Here is an 18,189-nt window from a genome sequence, read left to right on the forward strand (position 1 = left end):
ACGATGGCTACTGTGGTCTTTGCAAATAAAGAGCTACACGTATGCCTCTATTCCTAGAAGATATAGGCAGAGAGTGCTTTAGAGGCTCTGGAGTAAATATTCCCCAAGCTGGTGATTTTGGGGGGGGCTTTTTTGTTCATTGCTATATCCCCAGTCTTTAGACAAGTACTTGACACATAGTGGGCGCTTAGTAAATATTTGTGGAATGAGTTAATAAATGGAATTATGTGTTGCCTAGGATCTTTTGGAGCAACTTCTGAAGTAAGCAAAGTTCGTTTATTCATTTATACTTTTATGAATGAATGAATGTATTTATTCAAGGTCAGCTTTGTTCCAGATACTATGGCAGGTATTTATTAATTTAATTATAATACAAAAGTTTGTTGAACATCTACTCCTTAAAGCATGATGTAAGGAAATGGGGGTACAATGGTGAGTAAAAATAGACGTAGTTCCTGCTCTCTGGAACTTAACAGTTAAATGAAGAGAACTGGTTTGATTGGATAAGTGCAAATGGTATTAAGTGTTATGGTACTTTGAGAGAGAATAAGAAGGGGACTTGATTTGTTCTGGGAATCCAGGAATACTTTCGGGTAAAAGCTGAAGGATGAATGCTTTTAAAATCTAACATGGAAAAAAATGAAATGTTTATTTTTTTCTCTTCTCCTCTATTACCTTATGAAGATAAATTGATTTAACACATAGTTTGTAAAATGAAAGGCAATATAACTATAGGGTGTTTTTTCTCCTTTTCCTTCTATTCTTTCATCACTTTGTTATTCTCACTGAGCTATATAGTGTGAAATAGTATATTAAGCCAGCATGTATGATATTCAAATGGTTAATAACCAATAAGTACAGGCCTTGACCAATCAAGTAGGGCTTCAGCCATAAACAGTAACAGGGCCATTCTGATGAGTACTGGTTGCATGTAAGCCCCGAAGAGCAGAACAAAAGTTTCCCATGTAAGTGAGTTCAGGCTGACCCTAAAGTTTATCCAGGCTTGGCATAAAGAGGGCAAGAGTAGGGCTTCCCTGGTGGTACAGTGGTTAGGAATCTGCCTGCCAATGCAGGGGACACAGGTCTGAACCCTGGTCCGGGAAGATCCCACATGCCATGGAGCAACTAAGCCCGTGTGCCACAACTACTGAGCCCATGTGCCACAACTACAGAAGCCCGCATTCCTAGAGCCCGTGTTCCACAACAAACAGAAGCCACCACAATGAGAAGCCTGCGCACCACAACGAAGTATAGCTCCCGCTCGCCACAACTAGAGAAAGCACATGTGCAGCAATGAAGACCCAACACAGCCAAAAATAAAAATAAATTAATTAAAAACAGAAAAGAGGTCAAGAATAAAGGTCATTGAGAATACAAGTTATTTTGAAGTGTTAGAAAAGCAAAGATATTTCTTAACCTGATGGTGCTGTCTCACTATGGCCAGCCCCGCTCTCCAACACAGTAACTCCTTAATGAGCCAGGGACTTCTAATATAAACCTCTTTCTTTTCAGAACATCCAAGATTTTCCCTTAGGAGGAATATCCCAGGCAAGGAGTGGTGACTTAGTTGGGGTGGGCTAAGTACAGAATGAGACGTAACAGGGTCCTGAGGGAAAGAACGACACAAATGATCCCTATCTACAAACATTTATTAAGTGCTAATTGTCAGATGCTGTGTTACGAACTCAGGGATGAATAGAACATGGTGGCAGCCCTGAGGAGCTCACAGCCCAGAGAATAAGACACATGAGCATTCAAGTAAACAATAATACAATATGATGAGTACTAAATGGTAAAAGCAAAAGGAACAAACCACTAGGGGAACAGGAGAGACTAAGCTTGCCTTCAGTGACAGGAGTCAGAGTTTATTAAAATCCATTCCTTGAACATTAATTCTCCCCAGAAAAACTCTTCTTCTGGGCTGATAAGCTCAGGTAGAGGGGCACTTAGAGTTTCCCAGCCTGAATTCTTGGATGTGCCAGATATGAACATGTGACCTGTGCAGTCGTACAGAGCCTTGAGCTCAGAAGGACCTGAACTTGATTTAATGCTGCCATGTCACTTTGAACTTCTTAATATTATTTGAACAAGGGACCCCATATTTTCATGTTCTACTGGGTTCCACAAATTATATGGCTGGTCCTGGTGCCAGGCCTCCCACGTCTCATAAGGCTTTTTTTTTTTAGTCAGGTCCTTGTGCCTAATTTCCATTCTGCTCTTTGGATTCAGGTTCAGTGTGAGAAGATGGAAAGGGTGTGGGTTCCATAGACTCATAATTCTCTTATCAAACCCCAGGAAGTGGTGGGAAGTTTGCTAAGGCTGAGGCCTTCTTAATAAGAACACAATTGTGTGGTCACAAAATGATTGGTGTGTGGTGTTGTTTTTGAAGTATGTCTTGTCTTCTGCAGCAAGTCATTCAGGAAGCGATGTTGGGGCATCAAAGGATAAGGCAGTGGGGGTGGCAGATACGTTAAGCTAGTGGAAGCCCTGTTGCTATTTTGTGCTGTGGTGTTGGGGATGAGATTCCTGGGCTTGCTGAGAAAAGGTGTAGGGCTTGCACAAACGTAATATGCACCTTTGGACATTCCATCTGAGGTCTGAGGCAGCTGCAAAACCATAGCATGCAGCGGAAAGATAAGGAGGCATGAAGACATAGGTGCTAGTACTTCTACTTATGAGCTGGGCAAACTTAATAAAGCCAGAAGACTTTTCTGAGTCTCAGTATTTTCATCCACAGAATGGAAATAATAACTATAAAAATTGCCTATCTAATTAGTGATCAGAAAATCATATGAGTAGAAACTCTGGTAACCATCAAGCCGAAATAAATGTTAGTAATGATTCTCATTCTCATCCTCACCTTAACAATTAGGACATGCCCTTTAGGGCTTCCCTAGTCCCTCTCTCTGATGGCCTTCATGACACCAGGGCCATACTGAAGAATGTATGAAGAGCCATTATTAAGGGCTAATTCAAGTAAAGCACAGAGGGATAGAGTTTTCAGTACCACTCCACTTGGTGGCCTTTATTCTTCTCTTAAAGACTTCAGTCTTTTAAAAAAAGAATCTCCATATCAACCAACCCTAATATTTATTTTTCTAGGTGCTGAGGGGACTCAAACATTATATTAGTGTTGGAGGAGACCTTAAGAAAACTCAATTTCAGAGAGAATTTGTGGCACAAAAATGTCTTAAGGACTTACTATGAAATGCACTATGCAAGTCTATGACCAAGACAAATTCCTTGTCTTTTTTAGAAATTTCATATATGCTTAGGGAAATGAGACACACACACAGACACACATAAATCTCCTTTACAATATGAAGTGGTAAATGATAAATTTAAGCAAATGGTAGAGACAATAATTGCAGTAGGATTTCAAAGAAGGGAGAGATCACTTTGATCTGCAGTTGTTAGAGAAAACTTCTTGGAGGAAATAGAATTTGAGGAAGACCTTGAAGAGTGAATAGAATTTTATTGGATAGAAAGGGAAAGGATTGGTGTCTCGGGTCTTCAGGTTCTGAATAAAAGTTTAAAAGCAGGAGAATGTGTGATATAGGTTGAATAAGTATAGATTTGCATAACAGAGTAGAGAGCAATAAGGCTGGAGATATAAATTGTTTAGATTTAGGACAGCCCTGAGTTTGAAGTCTACACCACAGGCAGAGAGGAGCTATTAAAGTTTTTGAGAATAAAAGTTAAATGATGTTTTAGGGTCGTAGTAATATGGTAATAACATGTAGGAAGAATAAGAGGAAAGAGAAGCTGGGCTTAAGAAACCATTTCATAGGCTATTGTAGCCATCGGGGCATGAATCGGGGGATGATGATGAGAGTGGAAAGGAAGGGCTGAATTTGAGAGAGAGCACAAATAAAGGCAAGGAATAAGGAGACATGTCACAGAATTCAACAATATATTTTGAATGTCTACTTCATGTCAGTGGAAAACTAATAGCTACTGGAAATTGATTAAGTTTATGCTTGAAAGAAGTCAAAAGGAGAAGACAAGTTTAGTGTCAGAAATATTGAATGTGAGATGATGGTGGACCATCTAAATAAGGAGTTGGAAGGATGGAAGATAAGAAAAATTAATGGATTCAAAGTATTATTTGGGGGACTGTGACAGAATCTGCTAGTTGTTTTCCAATATTTGTTTTCATCTCCATTCTTTGTAACACATATATATGGAATCTAAAAGAAAAAAAAGAAAAAAAGGTCATGAAGAACCTAGGCGCAGGACGGGAATAAAGACGCAGACCTACTAGAGAATGGACTTGAGGACATGGGGAGGGGGAAGGGTAAGCTGGGACAAAGTGAGAGAGTGGCATGGACATATATACACTATCAAATGTAAAACCGATAGCTAGTGGGAAGCAGCCGCATAGCACAGAGAGATCAGCTCGGTGCTTTGTGACCACCTAGAGGGGTGGGATGGGGGGGGGGAGGGAGAGAGATGCAAGAGGGAAGAGATATGGTGTTATATGTATATGTATAGCTGATTCAATTTGTTATAAAGCAGAAACTAACACACCATTGTAAAACAATTATACTCCAATAAAGATGTTAAAAAAAAAAAAAAAAAGACTACATTGCCCAGCCTTCTGCTAGCTCAGTTTGGTCATGTGACTAAGTTCAGGTCCATAGGATGAAACTGAAAGTATTGTATCAACTTGTATATCTTTAAGAAGAGGATGCTTTGTTTTCTTCATCTCTTCCTTGTCTCTTGCAGGCTGAAATGCCATGACAACTGGATCTTGGACATTTTGGATCAAGAAGAGGAAGCCAAGTACTGAGAATTGTGGCACAGGAAGACTGAAAAAGTGTGGATTCCTGATGACCTTGTAAACTATTCTACCAACAGAACTGCCAACTCCAGACATTTTACATGAGCAAGAAATAAACTTTTTTCTTCTTTAAGGAATTCTTTTTTTTTTTTTTGAGTCTCTGTCATTTGCCATCAAACTGAAATTCAAGTGGTTTAGGAATCATCTATGGAGAGAAGATGATTGAAGAAGAGGGTCACTCAGGAAGAGTTGGCTGAAGTCCAAGGCTGAGCCTTGTGAACAGTGCTCACAGTTCTAAAAGAGGCACTGTCAAAAGAAACTGAATAGACCAAGTGGTAGGAGTGGCAAGAAAGGAACCAATAGTGGACAATATCATGAAATCCAGGAGGACAAAAAATCTCAAGAAGGGGGCTGTAACTGATGTCTAATGATTCAGAGTCTTCAAGTAAGATAAAGACTGAAAATGATCCCTAGATTTGTCCATTAGGAGGTTATTGATGGTGCTTGAGAATGTAGTGCAAGTTAAGATGATTCAAATGGAGCCCAGAGTACAGAGGATTGAGGATAGAATATGTGGTAAAGAAGTGGAAAAGCTTAATAGTGAAAGAAATGTTATAAGGTAGAATAATAGCTAGAGGGTCAAGCAAAACTACTATTTGATTTTGTTTTAAAATAGAAGGTATTGGTGGGGGAAGGGTGGTAAGGAGGGAGAGAAGATAGAGATTTCCCTGATCATGTCTGCTCTAGGTTACGTGCTCCTACTCATGGAGTTTGGTGTTTCTCTCTAATAGTTCTTGCCACACTGGCTGGTAGTCATGAATCCATGTGTCTGTTTCTGGACACTGTGAATCACTTGAATCCAGGGACCTTGCCTTCAAATCCCAAGCACCTAGCACAGTGCAGGATACACTGGTCACTAATGCTTGTGTGGAACAAAAGATGGAATGGAAATGGTGGGCAGAGAAAGGTATAGGTTTTCAATCAGAGGAGGGTAATGCCTTCATCTGAAGTGGAAGAAAAAAAGGAAAGGATGAGTGAAAGCATACGGGTATTTTAAGGTCCTGTTGGGAGTAGTGATAGAAGAAAGGCGGCTTTGTGAAGTGGAGGAAACATAGGTTTGAGCCAGATGGACCTGTGTTCAAGTTCAATCCCTGATATTTACTGAGGCCCTTATATTACTTAACTACAATATAGGATATAATAATGCCTGCCTCATGGAATTGCTGTGAGGGTAAACAGAAGGTGCCTAATACATAGTGGACATTTTGGAGTAGAGAAGATAAAATAGTAGACAGTCATGGTTGATGGCCTTCATCTCTTCAGTAATGTAGGAGATAAGAAGAGGCAAGAGTGGGACTAGTTAGGAAGTATAAAGGTTAGGGACACATGTTTTGAATCTAGGTATATTTGAACCTACATATGTTATCTTGAGAAAATTATTGAAATTCTCTGATCCTCATGTTCCTCACCTTTAAAATGTGGATAATTATTCAATGAAATTATAAAGATAGAGCACTTAGCACAATGCCTAGCACATAAAAATGGTAGCTGCTATTATTATTTTGATGAATGTAAAAATTTTGAGGAAATGCTGCTCTAGGGAACACCTCAGGGAGTTAACAAGAGATTGATTAAGTGGATGAAGGTACTGCTGAGCAGTCTTGGGAGCCTAACGAAGAAGAGATGACCCACATTTATAACATCTCTGACTGTGTGTGATATCCTGACTCCCATAGCCAGACCACAGCAGGGGTGGGTAGGAGAAAGGCACTACTTCTAGGGGAGAGGCAAAGGCAAGAAAAGCCTGGAACCCTGGGATGTGGGCTTGGATGGGAAAATATGTTTGCTGTGACCCCTAGGTAGCTATGGTGAAGAGGGGACCAGAGGGGCAGGATGACACCAGCTTAGACAGAGAGCACCGTGGGCAGGCTATTCCCTGGAGCTGGATTTCCCCTCCTGGAAGGGAAGCTGGGCACATTTTCCAGCCTAATATATCTTTTGTGTATTAGGTGATAACTCCTGTTCCCCTGGATGAACCCATGTGAATGGGTGGACTTCACAAATGTACATTTCATGATAAAGTAGCTGCCAAAAATCACTGACTCACTAACTGGAAGAAGGCAATAGAGAATATGAGAATAAGAAATGTGTTTGGGAAAAATAAAGAATCAGAAACTTCATCTGTGTTAGAAATATTGATGGGGCAGGAGAACATTAACTGAGTAGAGGGAAATTCTTCATAGCTGAGCAAGGGAAACTTACTAAGAAGTGTTGGGTGGAATCTAAAGAGATTTTGAAATATCAAATATTGATGACAACAAAGAAGGTGTTTAGACTTAACCCTCATAGTTCTCCTTAGAGTCTATTAAAAACAAAGACAGTGTACATTTGGGGTTTTGAGGGGCTCCCTAGTCTCTTTTCATGTACTTTGCCACCATCTACTAGATCCTGTCTGGTCTGCCCCTGCTCTCCTGCCTCATCTCCTACCCTTCTCTCTCCTACTCACTCCAACCACACTGACTTCCTCATTCTTCAAACCAGCTGCTGTTGCCTTAGAGACTTTGTACTTGCTGTCCTCCTTTTCTACACTGTTTCTAGCACTCCCTTACTGTGAAACTCTGCTCCAATGTCATCTCATCAGAGAGAGCTTTCTTAAACACCGTGTTTAAGTAGCAGTCTCCTTCCCATCACTCCCTATGACCTTGCCTTACTTTATTTTTCCTCATAGCAGTTTTGACTACTAAAGCATTGTATGTGCGTATTTACTTGTTGTCTTCCCCACTTTGCACCCCCATGAGAATATAATTGCCATGCAGTCCTTGTCTTTTTTGGTCACTAGTATTTCCCTAACAATTAATGGATGATTATTAAATATTTGTTGAAAGACTAAATACTTTTTAAGCTACTGACCCAGTTGCCCTTTTTCTAGCAATAAAAAGCAAGGTAGAAAACTCAGAGCAAGAAAGAGTGAGGGCAAGAGATAACTCTACTGGTCTCTGGGTCTTGGTGTGGAAGGTCCATGGTGTAAACTGATTAATAAGAAGGAGCAGTTGGCTAACTGTAACTACTTTCCATTCCAATATTCTCATGTTGTTAACAACAACAAAAAAATTGCATAGGTCCAGAGGCTGGGGCTTCATAGCATGGTTAGTAAAAGTGTCCTGAAATAGGGATCAAGAAACATGTTCTAGTCAAGGCTCTGTTGCCAACCAGCTAAATGACCATGACTAAGTCACTTACCTGCCAAACCTCAGGATTCTAGTTGGTAAATGAAATAAAATTCCTCTACCACTTTGAGGAATTCTGAAGATTAAATGACACTAGGCAGCTCTACCCACCACCAGCCCCTCCCGTCAGGAAACTTACACATTCCTCTTAGATAGCCTCATCCACCAGATGTCAGATAGCAGAAGCAAGAAGAACTACAATCCTGCAGCCTGTGGAACAAGAACAACATTCACAGAAAGATAGACAAGATGAAAAGGCAGAGGGCTATGTACCAGATGAAGGAACAAGATAAAACCCCAGAAAAACAACTAAATGAAGTAGAGATAGGCAACCTTCTAGAAAAAGAATTCAGAATAATGATAGTGAAGATGATCCAGGACCTCGGAAAAAGAATGGAGGAAAAGATCGAGAAGATGCAAGAAATATTTAACAGAGACCTAGAAGAATTAAAGAACAATCAAACAGAGATGAACAATACAATAACTGAAATGAAAACTCACTAGAAGGAATCAATAGCAGAATAACTGAGTCAGAAGAATGGATAAGTGACCTGGAAGACAGAATGGTGCAATTCACTGCTGCAGAACAGAATAAAGAAAAACGAATGAAAAGAAATGAAGACAGCCTAAGAGACTGCTGGGACAATATTAAATGCACAAACATTCAAATTATAGGGGTCCCAGAAGGAGAAGAGAGAGAGAAAGGACAAGAGAAAATATTTGAAGAGATTAGAGTCAAAAACTTCCCTAACATGGGAAAGGAAATAGCACCCAAGTCCAGGAAGCGTAGCGAGTCCCATACAGGATAAACCTGAGGAGAAACACGCCAAGACACATAGTAATCAAATTGGCAAAAATTAAAGACAAAGAAAAATTATTGAAAGCAGCAAGGGAAAAATGATAAATAACATACAAGGGAACTCCCATAAGGTAAACAGCTGATTTCTCAGCAGAAACTCTACAAGGCAGAAGGGAGTGGCATGATATACTTAAAGTGATGAAAGGGAAGAACCTACAACAAAGATTACTCTACCCAGCAAGGATCTCATTCAGATTCGATGGAGAAATCAAAAGCTTTACAGAGAAGCAAAAGCTAAGAGGATTCAGCACCACCAAACCAGCTCTACAACAAATGCTAAAGGAACTTCTCTAAGTGGGAACCACAAGACAAGAAAAGGACCTACAAAAACAAATGCAAAAGAATTAAGAAAATGGTTATAGGAACATACCTATGGATAATTACCCTAAATGTGAATGGATTAAATGCTCCAACCAAAAGACACAGGCTTGCTGAATGGAAACAAAAACAAGACCCATATATATGCTGTCTACAAGAGACCCACTTCAGACCTAGGGACACATACAGACTGAAATTGAGGGGATGGAAAAAGATATTCCATGCAAATGGAAATCAAAAGAAACCTGGAGTAGCAATACTCCTATCAGAAAAAATAGACTTTAAAATAAAGAATGCTACAAGAGACAAGGAAGGACACTACATAATGATCAAGGGATCAATCCAAGAAGAAGATATAACAATTATAAATATATATGCACCCAACATAGGAGCACCTCAGTACACAAGGCAACTGCTAACAGCTATAAAAGAGGAAACCGACAGTAACACAATAATAGTGGGGGACTTTAACACCTCACTTGCACCAATGGACAGATCATCCAAAATGAAAATAAATAAGGAAACAGAAGTTTTAAATGACACAATAAACCAGATAGATTTAATTGATATTTATAAGACATTCCATCCCAAAACAACAGATTACACTTTCTTCTCAAGTGCGCATGGAACATTCTCCAGGATAGATCACATCTCGGGTGACAAATCAAGCCTCAGTAAATTTAAGAAAATTGAAATCATATCTAGCATCGTTGCTGACCACAAGAGAAATTAGAACTCTTGCATTCCTATACGTTAATGATGAAAATTCTGAAAGAGAAATTACAGAAACACTCCCATCTACCATTGTAATAAAAAAAATAAAATACCTAGGAATAAACCTACCTAGGGAGACAAAAGACCTTTATGCAGAAAACTATAAGATACTGATGAAAGAAATTAAAGGTGATACCAACAGATGGAGAGATATATCATGTTCTTGGATTGGAAGAATCAATATTGTGAAAATGACTCTACTACCCAACGCAATCTACAGATTCAATGCAATCCCTATCAAATTACCAATGGCATTTTTTACAGAACTAGAACAAAAAATCTTAAAATTTGTATGGAGACACAAAAGACCCCGAATAGCCAAAGCAGTCTTGAGGGAGAAAAACGGAACAGGGGTAATCAGACTCCCTGACTTCAGACTTTACTACAAAGCTACAATAATCAAGACAATATGGTACTGGCACAAAAACAGAAATATAGATCAATGGAACAAGATAGAAAGCCCAGAGATAAACCCACACACCTATGGTCAACTAATCTATTGCAAAGGAGGCAAGAATAAACAATGGAGAAAAGAGAGTCTCTTCAATAAGTGGTGCTGGGAAAACTGGACAGCTACATGGAAAAGAGTGAAATTAGAACACTCCCTAACACCATACACAAAAATAAATTCAAAATGGATTAGAGACCTAAATGTAAGACAGGACACTATAAAACTCTTAGAGAAAAACATATGAAGAACATTATTTGACATAAATCACAGCAAGATACTTTTGACCCTCCTTCTAGAGAAATGGAAATAAAAACAAAAATAAACAAATGGGACCTAATGAAACTTCAAAGCTTTTGCACAGCAAAGGAAACCATAAACAAGACAAAAAGACAGCCCTCAGAATGGGAAAAATATTTGCAAAAGAATTAATGGACAAAGGATTAATCTCCAAAATATATAAACAGCCCATGCAGCTCAATATTAAAGAAACAAACAACCCAATCCAAAAATGGGCAGAAGACCTAAATAGACATTTCTCCAAAGAAGACATACAGATGGCCAAGAAGCACATGAAAAGCTGCTCAACATCACTAATTATTAGAGAAATGCAAATCAAAACTACCATGAAGTATCACCTCACACCAGTTAGAATGGGCATCATCAGAAAATCTACAAACAACAAGTGCTGGAGAGGGTGTGGAGAAAAGGGAACCCTCTTGCACTGCTGGTGGGAATGTAAATTGATACAGCCACTATGGAGAACAATATGGAGGTTCCTTAAAAAACTAAAAATAGAATTACCATATGACCCAGCAATCCCACTACTGGGCATATACCCAGAGAAAACCAGAATTCAAAAAGACACATGCACCCCAATGTTCATTGCAGCACTATTTACAATAGCCAGGTCATGGAAGCAACCTAAATGTCCATCGATGGATGAATGGATAAAGAAGTCGTGGTACGTATATACAATGGAATATTACTCAGCCATAAAAAGGAACGAAATTGAGTCATTTGTTGAGATGTGCATGGATCTAGAGAGTGTCATACAGAGTGAAGTAAGTCAGAAAGAGAAAAACAAATATCATATATTAACAAACGTACGTGGAACCTAGAAAAATGGTGCAGATGAACCAGTTTGCAGGGCAGAAGTTGAGACACAGATGTAGAGAACAAACGTATAGACACCAAGAGTGGTAAGCCGTGGGGGTTTGGGGATGGTGATGTGCTGAATTGGGCTATTGGGATTGACATGTATACACTGATGTGTATAAAATTGATGACTAATAAGAAGCTGCTGTATAAAAATATAAAATAAAATTCAAAAATTCCAAAAACAAATGACACTAGAGTACTCTCAGATGTATATATCAACAGAGAAGACTCTAGAACCCCCAAAGGGAGTCTTGCCATGTAGAGCACCCTCCTTCTGCCCCTGTGTCAAGGACCATGACTTAGTGATGAAGATCCAGACTGCCTGAGCTTGAATCCTGCTTCTGCCCTTGTTCTAGCCATGAGACTTTGGGAAATTTAACCACCTCTCTGTGTCTCAGTTTTATCAGCTTCTAAATGAAGCCAGCAGACTAATAGTAGCACTTACTTCATAGAAGCATTATGAGAGTTAATCAAGTTAATATTTGTAAGCCTTTTGGAAAAGTACCTTGCATATACTAGGCACCATATGTGTTTGTTATGTAAAATGAAAGCATTATTACAGAGATTAAGATAATATCCCCAGACAACTTTTATGTGTTCCAAAAGAAGAGCTGCAGTATTGGGGAGATATTAGAGAAGGCCAACATGAAGCTATTCATGGGAGTGGAAATAAGGAAGGGTAGACTCTTGCTTAATAGTGACCCAAACCCCCTCACTTCTTTAGGATTCTTCAAGTCAGTATTTCTTGTCCTTTTTTTGACTCCAGCTAACCTTCCCCTCCTCTCCTCCCATTCACTGCCTGCCTGAATATTCCAGGCCTGGAAGGGTGACCAGACGTAGCACCACCCAATGGCACCCAGAAGAGAGGTGGTTGTAACCAGTTATTCTGGGTGAAGTGAAGTAGCAGACAAAGAGGAAACAAAGTGTTAGCAGCCAGAAGTTTTGTGTTATTTTCCATGAGCATGGAAAGTCCTTGGTTATGAGGTTTTTTAAAAAAGGAACCTACCACCCCCATACAATAGTATGCTATTTTCTGCTGGATTTTTTTTTTTTTTACTTTATATTATCTTTATTGAGATTTGGGTTGACTTGATTCCATTTCTGCAAAACACACACACCCACACACACACACACACACACACACACACACACAGATTCTCAAAACAGAGATGGGGTCCTGACCACCCATTATTTTATCACTACTCAGCACGGCAAGCATATAATCAAAAATCGAGTATAACAAAGGAAATGTGGGTACATACCTCTACTAACATCAGCTCCCCAATTGATTGTTCACACCTCTTTCTTTTCCAACTTCCACGTAGATGAGTTTAGATACCCCCAAACTTACAGATTCATCCTTCTCTTAGGTTCAAGAGAAGAAAGGTTTGATTTAGAAAATACTTGAGTAACCCAAGTGGCCTAGCACTGACTTTTGGGCTCTTGTTGTGAAGGCAATCTGGCTGCTTTGTGGGTCACCATATTGATCTCTAGGGCTGCTTTGTGGATTGGGTTGGTGTGGTGGGTCACTACCCCCTCTACTGGAGTCCTGTGTTGTCACAAGTATGCAGCTTCGAGCCTCTACTTAGAGATTGGATTTTTAAGCTAATGTCCTGATACCTAGTTTTCCCCATACTTAATATATTTTTTCTTGTCTATAACTGGGCTTTTGCTCTTTTTTTTTTGAACAATAGCCAATATTTATCGAGCACTTACTATGTGCCAGACATTTGTGCTTAGCTCTGTATCATGGAATCTTTACAATGATTTGCTTTATTTATTTATATTTTCAATATTTTTATTGATTATACTCCATTTAAAATTATTAGAAAATAATAGCTATATTCCCCTGTGCTATACAATACACCCTTTTGCTTGTCTGTTCTATACATAGTAGTTTGTTTTTCTTTTTTAACAACTTTATTGGAGTATAATTGCTTTACAATGGTGTGTTAGTTTGGGCTTTTGCTTTTAAGCCCTTTCTGAGTGTCTATGGTAGTAGTCTGCTCAAATCGCTTTCTAGAACAGAGGCTTGGTCTTTATCTTGAAGGCCCCTCTTCATTAGGACTTTGGACTAGTGGCAAATTGACTCTTGCCAGGACCCTTCTCCAGGCATGAAATCCTCTCCCTAACCCCCAGGATGATGGTTGGGGCCTACTTATCCAGGAACAGATATCCAGAGGGGCCCGCTCACTTCTCTTGTACTTTTAAGTATCACCTGCTGGAACACACCATGATGTGCTCTACATTCAACAAGACATCAAGACCTTGTTGATACTGGACCCTTGTTTGTTTTGAAGAAGAAAATTCAAGTCAACACATAACCATGTTCATGTGAATGATACCTGAACCATGTCTGGATATGGTCATTTCCTTGGATATTCTGCCTTGCTGGCCTGTCTAAACTTCTGTTATTGGCAAAGGTCTGGCTTCTAACCCCCATCCTCCTCTGTAGGTAGATGGAGAGATAGGCCCAGCTTCTGCTGAATAATGCTTTCTTGTTGGGAATAAATCACCATTCATGATAAATCCCAAAGTGGGATAACCATCAATCTCAGGGACAATTCCACTTCAGCATCAAAGTGGGTGAAGGCAGCACTGCTCAGTGGTTAAGCCTAAAGACACTGGAGTTCACATCATACTTCCCCCACTTTTTGGCTAAATGACTTCTGATTTTCTGTGTTAATGTCTTCATCTGTAAACTGGGATATTAATAGTATCCATCTCATAAGGTGTTGTGAGGATTAGACAAAATAACAAACGTACGCTACTTAAGAGTGATGCCAGACATGTAGTGATTGCTTCATAAATGGTTAATTATTACTATTATTGACAGGTGAGAGGATAAGGGAGCAAGTGGAGGGGCTGAAGAAAGAGAAGTGAGAAAGGTGCGGAGAAAAGGAAGAATTAAAGGAGTGTGAGAAAGAACACATAGAGGGGCATGAAGCAAAAGTGGTGGATTCTTGTTTTCTACCCCAAAGGGTAGGTAGCTAGTAGAATACTTGGAGGGACAGTCAGAGTCACAGTGTTCACAGGTCATGATGAGGAAGTTGAGATTATAGAGCATAAGACTGTGAGTCTTGGTTCTTAGAGAAAACTTTTCCAACATGGAATGGTCATGAGCTTTGCACACTCAGATTCCTCTTATTTCAGTGATTTCAAGGGAAAATGGGATTTCCAACCCCCTTTTCCCACTGCATTTCAGCTGCTTCCGCTGCTCTGAATTCGAGGGAAGTAAGTAAAGTCAGTGTTGATGTCTAAGCCCAGTGCTAAATGTAAGGGACCATCTTTGCCAGGAATAGCAGCAGGAGGGATTTCGGGTATATTTTTGACTCAGGAAATGTTGGTGGAATAAATTTTAAAAGGTAAACAGATCTATTCAGCAAAGGCAAATTGTACCTGAAAGTACTTTTAGTTTTACTGCTATAAAAACAAGTCCCCATCCCTCATTTATGGATCCCTGACAAAATGAATATTTCATCCCTGGTTTTCTCTTATGGAACCCCAAAATCCCACACCTAAGCTCAAATTCCCACCATCTTTCCATCTGCTCATGTTCCTTGGATCATCCTAAACAGAGGAGTCTCGCCCAGGATCTCAGTGCAAGAAAGCCCTGGCTCCTCCTAAAACCACGTGAAAAGCAAGTGTGAAAAACAGAAGCATTAGCTAATATTTGTTAAGCACCTACTATATTCAGATACTGTGCCAAGTGTTGTACATGGATTATCATTTTGGCTCTCAAAACAATCCTATTGTACTAATAGTTCTCCCATTTTGAAATCTAAATAACATTTTTGGGGCCCAGGATGGGCTGTCCCCAAATATGCCACAATGGCATATTGATTATTATTATTACTTTTTGGCCGTGCCACTTGCAGGGATCTCAGTTCCCCTACCAGGGATTGAACCCGGGCCATGGCAGTAAAAGCCCGGAATTGTAACCATTAGGCCACCAGGTAACTCCCAATGTTGATTATTTTGAATTGAAGTTCCTTAAGAAGCAGCCAATGCAAGAGGGAAACTCTGACTCTTCTCTGTCCCCCTGAAAGCAGAAAATAAATCTCCCATATGAAAGGTGCACTCCCTATATCTGGAGGTACAAGGACATCCTTATCACCAGAGACAGGGAATTTGGGGCAAGGAGCTTGTATAAACAAACCTTGTTACTTTAATTTACTACTTCAAGCCCAAACTCTGTTTACATTCTTCACTGATTGAGCACCCAAAGCCTAAGTTTCTTTGTCCTGTTGATTCTTCACAAGTTTATTTTTTCTTTGTCTAAAAAGTATAAAAGCTGTTTGTGTTGGCCACTTGTTAGGTCTAATTTCTATGAGACTTCTGTGTGCACAAATTAAAATTTGTCTCTTTTCTCCTATAATTTGTCTTGTGTCAATTTTATTATTAGTCCAGCCACAAGAACTCAAGAGGGGGAAGAGGGGAAATAGTCCTCTTCCTGACAACAGGTGGAGTTTATATAACTTTCCCAAAGTCCTAAAACTAATGGATGAATGATTCACTGCTAGCTGATTTGACAACTTCGATTTCAGTTTCAGTAGATGAGGCAAGTGTATCTTAGAGCTGCCTTTCATCGTAGCATGTTTTGCCCTTTGAAGAGTATCAAGGACGTGGAAACTGAATGAGTGAAGAGGTCAGAAAAGCGTGCAGCAGAAGGAACTATAGCCCTGGGGTTAACAGAACAAATGTCCATTTCCAGCTCTACCAATTTCAAGTTGTGAAATTTCAGGTGAATTTTTTAACTTGAATCTTAGATTACACTTTTTTGCATAATGGAATTAATAATATCTATCTTGCTTATTTAAATGATTTTAGTATGTATCACATAAGAATGTGGGCATAAAAATTGTAAAATGCTTTCCAAGTTAAGTGATATCAAGTACCACCCTGTCCAACCCTTCTTTGGAAGATTGGGGACATCCCTAGATTTACACTTAGGTTCTATTCAACTTTTTTCCCCGTCTACTTGCATTTTCTACTTGTATGTCCAGATGACTAATATAGGCTCTAAAAACTTGACGTGCCCAGTGGATACAATATCTATGAAGCTCACATTAAATGAGCCACAGTTTTAAATGGTTAAGGGAACCAGAGAGACCAAAGTGCATGGATTCTACCTTTTCGAGAAATCCTAACCCACTAGATTCTCTGTGTTCTAACTCATGCCAGGAATTTGCTAATGCATTTCCAAAGCTGGTAAGAGACACTATAAGTAGATTTAGAAATGCCAAATATAGTCAGTTTTTACATAAATAAGGCAATTGTTAGGATTCAATGAGATAATATATGAAATGACAAAGCACTCCCAGAACTATGTTGATGTTACATAGTTTTCTTTGTACTAACAACAACCAATATTCATTTAACCTTTATAATTTACTGTTAAGCCATAAGTAAGAAAAACAGAATTTTCAGTTCAACTTCTCTGTTTCTCTTTTGAGAACTAACTTATTTGTAGAACAGGGATGATAATCTCTTCTCCATTTATTTTAGGGTTTTTGGAGGACAGAAGCAGAGCAATAGCTCTGAATTTACTTTGAAAATAAAGGGGGCTTATAGCAATGAAATTGTTACAATGATAATTATAGTCATGCATCTCTCTAATCTGCTGAAGAAATGAAATAATTGAGAAGGGTCTGTCTCTGTTAAAGTCTATATAACACATTCTAACACCAAAAAAAATTGCTTTTAAGTTTTTCAAGGTTTTGGATTATCTGTTCCTCTGTTGGTTTTCTGGGCAGGTCTACCATATGCTGACTCTTCTGAGCAGAAGGGTTTGTCTCAGACCTTTAGAGACTGAATACAAATAAAATTCGGAAATATAAACTCTAAAGCTGAAAAACAGTTAGGTTTGGATTTTAGGTCTCTCCCCAGTCAGTTGGATTCCTTTTGAGACCCAGGGTGTTTCTGTTAAAGCAGATCAAAAGGGCATTTCAATGTCTTCCTTAAGGGAAATTTCTAAAACAACAGAAAATTAGGAGGGGATCATCAAGGGTCAGAACTCACAGGTTTGTAGACAAAGGAGCAAGATCCATAGGTGGTGAAGAGCCATCTTCTTCCAGAGTATAAACTTCTGTGCAAAAGTATGGCTCTCTTCCAGCGGAGAATCCGTTTCACTTCTGTTTTCATGCCGCTTTTTATAGAAGGCATTGAAGAAAGGAAGTGAGTTAGCTTATGAAGGACATGCTAGTTTTTTTTTTCTATTGTATAATTAGTTATTTTTTCCACAAATATTTATTGAATGCCTACTATGTGTCAGACACTCTTCTGGGCACTGGCAATATAAAGAACAACAAAGCAATTGATCACCCTCCTTTCATGGAGCTCATATTCTTGTTGGGGAGATCAATATTAACACGCAATATAGTGTGATAAGTGTTGCTGAAGAGAAAATAATGGGAACTGAGAGGGCAGCGGGGAGTTCTAACCCAGACTAGGACAGTGTGGGGAAGGCTTCCTGAAGGAACTGACAACTAAGCTGAGTCAGGTCTGAAGAGTAAGTTAACATTATTAGGAGAAAGGTGGGAGGGATTATGAATAGGAAGAATGTGTTAACACTATAGGAGCTTAATAAGTGGTAGCAGTTAATATTACATAATTATAG

This window comes from Phocoena phocoena, chromosome 1, assembly GCF_963924675.1.
Source record: "Phocoena phocoena chromosome 1, mPhoPho1.1, whole genome shotgun sequence".
Lineage (NCBI taxonomy): Eukaryota > Metazoa > Chordata > Mammalia > Artiodactyla > Phocoenidae > Phocoena > Phocoena phocoena.